Source organism: Tenrec ecaudatus, chromosome 3 (genome assembly GCF_050624435.1).
Source record: "Tenrec ecaudatus isolate mTenEca1 chromosome 3, mTenEca1.hap1, whole genome shotgun sequence".
Lineage (NCBI taxonomy): Eukaryota > Metazoa > Chordata > Mammalia > Afrosoricida > Tenrecidae > Tenrec > Tenrec ecaudatus.
Window position 1 is genome coordinate 121,646,629 of NC_134532.1, and position 8,584 is coordinate 121,655,212.

The window sequence follows — 8,584 nt, forward strand, 5'->3', positions numbered from 1 at the left end:
TACTTCAAATACTTATTTTCAGCAACATAAATGGCACACTGACCTTGCCCAATGGAATACACAGTCCATCGAGAGGAGTTGCCAGAATCTCGAGCTGGATTAAAAAGAAGACACTGATTGAGTGATATCCTTGCTGATGCCAGGTGGCTCTTCTTTGCACACAGAGGATATATGAAGATGTTTATGTGTATTTTATTTACTGTGTTGAAGAATCTTGAAACTATCATAGACATCCAGAAGAATAAACAAATCTGTCTTAATGGAAATACAGCCAGAATACACCTCAGGGGCCAAGATAGAGAGAATCCATCTTGGGTGCCAGTCCCTGGACGACATCATGCTTTGTAAATCAAAGCATAAAAAAATAAAATGCAAGACCCTGAGCAAGATGGATGGACACAGTTGTCTGCAATATTGGGCTCAACAATTGTGAGGATGTTTTGTTGGGGATAAGGTTGTTATGAGGAATAGCCAACTTGATGGCACCTAACCAAAGACATGATAAAAGAGAAGAGGCTAAGAGGTTGGTGGAAGAAAACTGAGAATAGAATGAGGGAAATCTGGATTGGGTGAAACAAGGTTGTCAAATATTCAACTCCATGAATATTGGACATAAAGCTGAATTTTTAAGTAGATATTGGATATTTCTGGGGAACAGAGTCTCCTAAAGTACTTGAGTTATATATTATACTCAAAGAAATTAACCATTTATCTTGCAGTTGCCTGGCAGGGGAGACACCATGGTCACGAAGGTGGTTTTCCCAGGGCAAGGCTCATCCATTGCATTCCAGATGTGCTGACCCCTGCAATTTCCCATAATGTGGGAAACCCGACTGCATAATTTGTGGTAGTGGCGACTGTGTTCGCGTTCTCCCCTTAAAAAAAAAAAGTTAATTCTAACTCATGATGACTCCATTTTTGCAAGAGTGGATCTGTGACCCATAGTCTTAGTGGTTTACTTGTTTGTTTGTTTGTTTGTTTGTTTGTTTTAGAAGCAGATCACCAGACTGTCTTCTGGGGTGTATGTGGGAGGCTTACATGCTTACCTCTCATTTTGCTGTGAACCTATTAATCCTATTTGCCATCCAGGAATTCCTCAAAATCAATTGCAATGATACAAAGAAAAAAGACATAAATTACTTGGACACTTCAGAATTTATAGGATCCAAAAATGAGAATTTTGACTTTTTATAAAAATGCATAAACTTGTTGTTGTGGTTGTTGTAAGTAGACCATTCTCTGGTCATGAAAAACTGAGATCATGTTCAGGGTTTGAGGCCACCACACTCATGACCATATAGGAATAACATTCAAAGTCCTTCGCCTATCAGGAGTTGCTTTTTCTTTCCCACTGCACCAACATCTATTTGCACTTTAAAAATAGAAGTCACTAATTATAAATGTGTTCTTTTGAAACCCCAAGATCCTATCAGCCCACTTTCTTAGCTAACGATCCGGGGAAAGATGAAATTTCCTTGGTGCAGTGTGTATGCATTGGGCTGCTAACCACAAGGTCAGCAGTTTGAAACCACTGGCCTCTCTGCAGGAGAAAGACGAAGCCTTCCATTCTCGTAAAGAGTTACAGTCTTGGAACTTCACATGGGCAATTAACCTTGCCCGCTAGGGTCGCTATAGGTTGGAATTGACTCCATGGCAATGAGTATGTCTCAAGCAAACAAAGCTCAGTCACGAGCCATAAGTTTATGTGTCAGATTAATTCACAAGCTTAATGTTGAGGATTTGTTTTCATAACTGCATTAAGGAGAAACGTATGGTTACTGAAAAGCAGTGTTGACATGAGCTGGATTTTTAATAGTTTTGTTGGGATATAATTCACATATCGTACAATTTCACCAGTCAGCCATATGAAGAATAGTTGTGAAGTCGTCATCACAATCAATTTCAGTGCATTTCTCCTCGTGCTCCTTGTTAGCTTCCCATTCCATCCCATTGTCCCCTTGCCATTCGCCTAGGTAATTATTCATCTAGTTACTGTCTCTATAGATGTACCTCTCCTGGACTTTATATACAGAAAGTCACACAAACACAAACAACAACAACAATGGAAAAAGTCACAACAATGACGAAACAAAAAGAAAAACCTCAATGGAAAGGAAAACGAAGGTATTAAAAAGTGAAACAATAAAATGGATCCAAAGGGAGATCAAGTGATAAGGTAGTCCACTTACACCTCCGTATATCTGCCACAAAGGCCTTTCCAATGCTCTCTGTCAGGTGGCACGGCTATTCACGTGCCTGGATTGTGGGCAGAGGTGACGCGCAGCAGGGTAATCCAGGTGGGCACCTGCAAATGGATTTGGGGCTTCCACTGTCATCCATAGTCTTTCACAAGCTGAGTGTCTGCCATTGAAACCCTGGTGCCATTGCCTCCTGCATTTGCGGAGAACTGGGCCCCATCTGGTTTCATTACCACACTTTTCTAGAGCACCCATATCTTCAGTGAGCTGTTTATGAGGAGAGTGTTGAGGAGGGCCATGTCATAGGAATTGATTGTTCTTCGATTGGGGCTAGAATTAAGTGTGACCATTCCTCCTCCCCCCAAAAAACCCATTTATATATCTATGGTTTATGTATGTCTCTGGTTCACTTTAGAGATTTCATTATCATTTTATGATAGTGTACATTATAACTCATCCCCCTAGGGCATAAGGTAATTCTACTGATGGTGTTTTAATTCATTCCATAGTGTAGAATTTTTTAAAACTGTTGAGAAATATATGCCAACTTTCCAGACTGAAATGCAAAAAGTGTTAATTTGTACAAATTGAATGCTAAAGTGATGGGACATTATTTACACGAACAATGGGGGTTAGTAATAGAAAAAAACAATCAAGAGAGGCAGAACCATGTGTACAAGACTAATACATACAAAATAAAACAAGTAGAGCAATAAAATATAAGTTACATTTTATGTGATTTATCTTTATGCTAAAATCAAGGGATAAGTACCTGAATTTGCCATCATTTTAAAGAAAACCTTGATAGATTTATAGAGGCAGCAACAAATTGGATATGAACTAAACCATAGTGGGTCCTTCGAGGAGTAGAGTAATTTAACAAATCTCTGTTGGCTCACGTGTCTCATGCCCTTTGCAAAGTATTTTGTACGGCATCTACCAACACCTAACTGAAATAGAAGGAGTAGCGTGATCTCTCAGGGAATGTTTCCCTTGGCCAATCTCTGAGGCAACGTGTTTCACTCAGTACAAAGCTGGCAGCCGAACGGAGCCTGTTTCCCTCCTGAAGGGCATGGCTGCAAACCCTCAAGGAGAGGGATTAAGAGGCCACATGGTATGATGGGAAAAAACTAAATTGGGAATCGGAAGGCAAGCATCCTGGGTACAGCTCTAATCCTTGGCAGCTACACGACTTCCAGCAATTCTCTTCAAATACCTGGCCTACTTTTTCATGTGTAAATATGAATCGTGATAATATATACCTTAGCAGGTTCAAATAAAAGGATACATGATCACGCATTGTAAACCACGATAATAGGCATGTGTAAGACTTTACACATAATGTGTAACCCCAAATTATTTTCTGATCATAGATGACAAATAATTACCTGCTTCTACAAGTTCTATTAACTGATTTTTTTTAAAAAAAGTAATTTAAACAAAGTTCTAATGGTCAAAAGTGCTTGAGCAGACTATTTACTCTTCCAAGTAAACTATCATTGTCTTGAGACTCTGGGGTATACTTGAGTCATGCAATATTGTCAGGATTTTGAGCACACATTGACTTATCCATATTGACTTCTTTTTCACAGCTTGGTAAGAGGAATCAGTCATGACAAAAACAAATGCTGCTCCCTGGACACTTTCTGGTTGCAGAGACTTATTTCCGCTCATTGAAATGTAGATAACGAATCTGAGAATACAGAGCCTGGCCCTCACCTCTTCTTGCAAAGTAATGAGTGCTATTGAATAGATATGAATACATATAACCTTGGCAGCAGAAGACAGAGGAAGACTGCAATAAGAATTTGAAAACTAGTGCTCAGTAACTAGATGTGTTCAGAGTACACACCACCTCAAATATGGCATGAAATGTCATCAGAGTCTTTTCTATTCATTTGATGGGTGAAACATGAAAGCCAGGGCTCAATTATTCTTAATATTTTTCTGCCATACACTTGTATGAATATTCAGGTCGCAATAACACATGAAAAGGTACCAACTTATTCTCATTTCATAACCAGGTAACTGAAGTTTAGAGCCCTTAGATAAACACAAACTAAAATCTGCACCCACATAGCTGATCTACAGAAGACTTTGGTTAAGAATTACAGACTTATCTCATGTAATCTGTTATTAATTTCTTTTCTGGAATATACTTCAAATGTTTTCTATTTGTGCCACACAAAAAAAACTTTGGTCTAAATTTGCTTATCTACATCCAATAGTAGAAGAAAAATTAAGTACCGCTAAGTACGCAAGACTGCTAAACAATGAGATAACAGTACACAACCATCTTTAAAATAATGCCAGGAATAGAGATGAATTCGCTTTGTAGTAAAGTCACCCACAGGCACAGCTGTCAGCAGACCCTGAATACTCCACTGACCACTTTGTTTGTATATGCAGCCTAGGTGGCCAGTTCTGTCAATCATTGGGGACTCTTGCCCTTTGAGACCTCCCTTGTCAGAGTACAGCTTTATAAATCCAAATAATACTAACCAAATGTTCAAATGGCATGAGCAGATTCTCAGACATCCTAATATTCCAACAGTAATACTTACATGTACCTTTGTTCAGGTGTCTGCTGGAAGATATGCACCAAATAAACAAAAGAGAGCAAGACACGAGATCCAGGAGCGGGGAGTTTGACCCAGGAAAAGATCATTATAAATGGCAAGAGAGAGAAGTCTCAGTGTGTGAGTCTGGGTAGACTAGAGAAACAAATCCATAGACGCACATAGGTGTATCAGAAAAAGATTTACATACAAGAGCAATTGAACATTGAGAAAACATCCCGCCCAATCCAGATCAAATCCATAAATCTGATATTACCCCATATGTCTGATACCAATCTATAAAGTCCTCTTCAAACTCATGAAACACATGCAATGATGTCGAATGTAGAAGATCACAGGCCAGTGAGTAGAAAGTCTTTGGATCCAGTGGCATTGGTAACATCTCAGCACTGGCAGGGGTCTCTGCATGGCTTCTCCAACTTCCAGGGCTGCATCAGGGTGGGTCCATGGGGCTTGTCAGCTGCTATGTCTCCCAGGGTGTGAGCCAAGAGAGAAAGTATCTCCGGCCTCCAAGTAGGAAAATAAAAATTTCCCAGAATTTTCAGAAGGCCATGCCCATACAGAGGTCTCATTGGCTATGATCTGATTGAGAGGCTAGACTCTCCCTGTATATTCTTAATTGTTAAATTGAAAGTTATATACCTAGCACACCCTGGATGACAGCTGCGCAGAACAGGCTTAGAACAATCTGTCAAGATTAGAGCAAGAAGAGGGGGTGGGGGGAACCCACAAATCCCTAGTCTAGAGTTGATTTTAACTCATAGTGACCCCACAGTCTGTAAATCACTTTGGGGGCAATCTGTCACATCTCTTTCTCCTGACTTTTCAGTTAGTGTCCCAGGGCTTTAATTATTGTACATTCAGCCTCCCTAAGAAGGGGAGAGTGTGGAAATAAAATTGAAATTCATTCTGAAGACCTGTTAGAGATTGTAGGAACTCTTGGTCAGAAACATAAGGAAAACCAACCAAACAAAAAAGAGTTACAAACTATTGGCCCAAACAAAATTTATACACAAGTTCACTCAGCAGGGAAGATTGTAAAAAGCAAATCGAAGTACTGCTGAGTTGATCCCAACTCTTAGCAACCTGATGGGACAGTAGAAAAGGCCCCATAGAGTTCCCAGGGTGGCAGTCACTATGGAAACAGTCTCTCACATATTTCTCCTGCAGAGCCAGTTGGGTTCAACCCTCTGAACTTTTGGTTAGCATCTGAGTGCTTAACCACTGTGCCACCAGGACTCCTACAAAATATTTACAAAACCATAATGAAAATCTCTTCATATGGACTTAGCCATAAGGCTACATTGCAAGTTTTTAAGAACAAGTATTTGTGTGTGAGAAATAAAGCATCATCCTTTATAGTCAAGAGACAATATTGGAAATATAAAAGGTTTGAATAAATCATTGTAAAAGTATGCTATCCTAAATAGATACGTAATTACTAGAAATGGTAGAAGAGTATGAAATGACTGCATCTAGTGGGTGGGAAATGAGATGGTTAGAAGGTGGAGCAAACTTTGTAATATTAGATTTTTCAAATTATATAAAAATATTTTGATCAAAGAATATGCACAAGAAAATTTAGAAGATAAAAAAACAGGCAGAAGTCATACCCGCCTCTTACTGGAGAGGAAGAAGTACTGCCTGCTGTTACTGTTCCCTTCAGGCTCTGAGGCTGCTCTCACTTCATTCTCTCATAACCATTTCCTGGACCCCACCGTGGAGGCCGAAGGTCCTCTTGGTAGCATGCAGCTTTGGATCTAAAATTGCTTCATGATCTTTCAATATTTTCCTGTCAGTTGTCATTAAGATGCAAAGGACTTACGTGGAGAGCAAATGTTTGAAAATGATGAGGGCAAAGAATGTACAAATGTGCTTTACACAATTGATCTATGTATGAATTGTGATAAGAGTTGTATGAGTCCCTAATAAAATGTTAAAAGAAAGAAGATGACAAATGTGCTTGACACATTGATGTATGTATGGATTGTGATAAGAGTTGTATGAGCCCCCAATAAAATGATTTTTTTAAAAGAAGATGAAGAGTTAAAGAGCAGGTTTTGCCTTCAGTGCATCATTGTGTTTAAGTAGCAATTTGGGTTGGAAGATCCAGTGAAATATTAGTGCAATGTAGAGTCCAGATCAATAGTAGGAAGCCCTGCTTTCATCTCCTCAGGCTCAATGCGGGCTTCTTTCAAAAGCCATCACACATGATACTGCTGCACTGCCTACTAAACAATTTACACAACTTCTGAAATTGCAAACTCTAAACTATAATCCAAATTGGCAGATGAAGCTGGAAATTCTCATAAGAGATGTATTGAAATGTAGATTATAGAACAGAAACCCAACACATTTGGTTGCTGAAAGGAAATGTCATGCGTTGCTACTGCCTACACGTGGTTTGAAAGCACTAAAAATGTGTGAACATTTGTTCTTGCCATACTGGCTCCTTCCACATTTCCCAGGATAGCTTAATGTTTCCAACTCTGAAAAGATAAAAAGGAGCATTCAAAGTGGATCTCTTAGTAATGAAACAGATACACGTTGTCCACTGTGACTACCCTGAAGCTATGATAGGTCATGGATTTCAGCATGTAAAAAATGAGACTAACACAAGGGACTTTTATTTTAAGAGGATGTATTTAACACCTCTCAGTTACAGACTCCAAATACAAGGAAAATATATTGTAAATTCACATATATAAATTCATACTCAGGCAACCAGGAAACACACAGAAACACAACAGGAATAGTTTATTCTCTTTGTTATTAAGAAATCAGCTCTGTATATGTTTGGATAGATACACAGGCTGAACTGGAGAGAGAGTGGAAGTATAGTTACAAGCATATCTAGATTTGATAGAGGATATTTATATATGTATGTTTATCTTTGCTCCAAATAGATCCATGAATGTGGGAGCACGTATAGGGAGTAAACTGTTCGCAATCTTTGAATTACACAGGCTGCTGTGCTTCTTCTGTGTGGATGTGGTTGATACATCATTAATATGGCTGCTTGTTTGAAGACAAACCTTTAAGACCTTAGACACTCTTCTTTCTGAAAGTGAGACACCATCTATTTTCTTCACCACACTTTTCTATAGCACCCACATTTTCAGTGATTTCTCCATAAGGGAAAGTGTTGAGTAGGGCTATTTCATAAGAACAAATTATTCTTGGATTTGGGGTTGATTTAAGTGTCACCCACAAATTCATTGAGATATCTATATGCATGTCTTTGGTTCACTGTAGATAGATCATCATCGTTTTAAGATAGGGAATATTGTGACTCATCCCCCTGGGGCATAAGGTAAATCTACTGATAGTGTTATTAATTTAGCCCATCATATAAAAATTTAAAACACTGTTGAGAAAATAAAGCCGTACATGTATAGGCCAGCTTTTCATGCTGCAATGCATTAATTGTTGATTTGTACAAATTAAGTGTGCTAGTCCAGGTTGACTATATAAACAAATTCATAGATTATATACGTTAATATGTGTACAAGAAAGAGCTTTTTATCAAAGATTAATTGTATATTAAGAAAACCTCCCAGCCTAGTCCAGGTAAAGTCCATAAGGCTGATATTAGCCCGTATATCTGAGACCAGTCTATAAATTCCTCTTCAGACTCACTCAACGCATGCAATGACACCAAGTGCAGGAGGATCACAGGTCAGTGGGTGGAAGGTCTAGTGGATCCAGTGACAATGGAAGCATATCAGTGCTAACATGGGTTTCCATGAGGCTCCTCCAGCTTCAGGGCTCTGGCTCCATCAGCATAGTTCCATGTGGTCTGTCAAC

The 8,584-nt window shown here is 39.0% G+C and overlaps 1 non-coding gene across 1 annotated transcript; it reads left to right on the forward strand.

The window, feature by feature from the left end:
• Positions 1 to 715: 715 nt before the first annotated feature.
• Positions 716 to 878, forward strand: LOC142443840 (U1 spliceosomal RNA). Its single transcript, XR_012783581.1, has one exon. It is a non-coding gene; the product is annotated as a U1 spliceosomal RNA (small nuclear RNA).
• Positions 879 to 8,584: the final 7,706 nt, after the last annotated feature.